The 2,270-nt window shown below is 56.7% G+C and overlaps 1 pseudogene; it reads left to right on the top strand.

The window, feature by feature from the left end:
- Nucleotides 1–791: 791 nt before the first annotated feature.
- Nucleotides 792–1,669, top strand: LOC139018441 (U1 small nuclear ribonucleoprotein A pseudogene; annotated as a pseudogene).
- The last annotated feature ends 601 nt before the right edge of the window (nt 1,670–2,270 follow it).

Genomic DNA, 2,270 nt, shown 5'->3' with positions numbered 1-2,270 from the left:
CCTCTCCTTTTCTCTCTCTCTAAAAATCAATAAAAACATATTTTAAAAAGAAAAGAATAAATGACTCAGTGAAACAGCCCTGCACCTACAGCCAGCGCTGGCTGTGCAGGACCATGCCACCCAGAGCTGGAGCCAGGAAGCCCGAGCCATGGCCAGGACAGTGTCTGCAGCTGGATTCCATATGTGGGGCAGAAAGTGGAGGCCAGAAGCAGATTCAGAGGAAGGGGCAGGAGGCAGAGGGCTCTGGAAACCACGACCAGGAAGGATGGCTGGGGGAGGGGGAGTAGCCCGGTGTTATCCTAGAGGAGACTGCAGAGGGGTCTGCTCATTCTTCATTCATTCATTTGTTCAATTAGCGTTGCTGAGCAGCGTTCCCATGCCACGCTCTGTGCTGGACGCTGGGGCAGAGATGAATCCACCCTACCCCTGTCCTGGAGAATCCCCCAGTGAGCGGGAGAGGGACCTGGGCCAGACAAGATCCTCCCTCCGCCCCCCACTGCTGTGAATGGGCTGGGAGCCCAGACCAAGACGGCTGGCTGGCAGGCTACAGGGATCGGGCAGGGGGCACAGTGATGCCCTTGTGACTGAGCAGCCAGGTGGACGGTGATAGCACCACAGAAACGGGGAACATGAGAACACCCAGAAGAACATGGGGAGCCAAGAGAGGGTCTGTGGAAGTAAACCTCGATATGTCCCCTCACCACGCGGGAGAAGTGGTGTCCTGCATTGGCTTTGTTTTCCAAACTGTGCTCCTGTCTTCCCTCCTCCCTGCCCCATGACATCTTCCTGGAAGGAAAATCCCTGGGGAGCCTGTTATGCCTGCCTTCGGTCAAAGGATTTTGAGAAACCCAGGGCTGAGGTTACCTTTTTCCTTCTTTCAGCCCTACCGCGGCACCTCCCGCCATGGCAGTTCCCGAGACTGGACCCAAGCACACTATTTATATAAACAACCTCAATGAGGAGATCAAGAAGGATGAGCTGAAGAAGTCCCTGTATGCTATCTTCTCCCAGTTTGGCCAGATCCTGGATATCCTGATGTCATGGAGCCTGAAGATGAGGGGCCAAGCCTTTGTCATCTTTAAGGAGGTCAGCAGCGTTCCATGCAGGGTTTCCCCCTCTAGGACAAGCCCATGCGTATCCAGTACGCCAAGACCGACTCGCATATCATTGCCAAGATGAAGGGCACTTTCGTGGAGCATGACCATACGCGGGAGAAGAGGAAGCCCAAGAGCCAGGAGACCCCAGCTGCAAAGAAGGCCGTGCAGGGCGGGGCAGCCACCCCTGTGGTGGGGGCCGTCCTGGAGCCTGTCCCGGGCCCACCGCCGATGACTCAGGCGCCCTGCATCATGCACCACAGGCCAGGCCAGCCTCCCTACATGCCACCCCCTGGCATGATCCCACCTCCAGACCTCGCACCTGGCCAGATACCACCGGGAGCCATGCCCCCACAGCAGCTTATGCCAGGGCAGGTGCCACCTGCTCAGCCTCTTTCAGAAAACCCACCAAATCACATCTTGTTCCTCACCACCTGCCAGAGGAGACCGATGAGCTCATGCTGTCCATGCTTTCCAATCAGTTCCCCGGCTTCAAGGAGGTTCGGCCGGTCCGAGGGCGGCACGACATCGCCTTTGTGGAGTTTGACATGCTTGCCCTTGGCTCGGCCCCCTGAAGGTAAGTCCCCCTCGGGGGCCTTCTTGGAGCCACGTGTGTGAGTGAGTGGTCGGTCACACAGCATTGTACCCAGAGTCTGTCCCCAGACATTGCACTTGGCGCTGTTAGGCTGGAATTAAAGTGTTTTTTGTTAGATTTTCTACAAAAAAGAGAGAGAGAGGGTCTGTGTGGGACATGTGGGATTTGAGGTGCTGGCCAGGCATCCCGGGACCTCCAGGAGGACAGACAGATGGGTCAGGTGATCCCCGAGGGCTCCAGGCCAGGGACAGAGCCCTGGAGACTGCCAGGGCAGAGATGGTTCCGCCGTCCCCTCGAAGCACCTGTGGGGAGCAGAGTTGACAATCCGGACTGAGAGGAAGCCCAAGCCACTTCCTCCCTCTGCTTGGATAACAGCTGGCCTCAAGCCTGAGGCAGCGGGACCTTCCTGCTCAGCAGCACAGCATACGAAGGAAATAACTTTATTAGCTCGTGGATGAAAACAGGAAACGAATGCTGTGACTCGGGCACCGGCCGAGTTTCACTCACATCTAGTTTCTAGGAAACAGTTCATGTGGCCCCAGACTAGGTTGGGGTTTTCTCAGCGAAGTCTTTCTGGAAAC

The sequence above is a fragment of the Myotis yumanensis genome, unplaced genomic scaffold, assembly GCF_028538775.1.
Source record: "Myotis yumanensis isolate MYYU_CA2020_CCGP unplaced genomic scaffold, mMyoYum1.0.hap1 SCAF_10, whole genome shotgun sequence".
Taxonomy (NCBI): domain Eukaryota; kingdom Metazoa; phylum Chordata; class Mammalia; order Chiroptera; family Vespertilionidae; genus Myotis; species Myotis yumanensis.
This window is presented reverse-complemented; position numbering and strand designations above follow the sequence as displayed.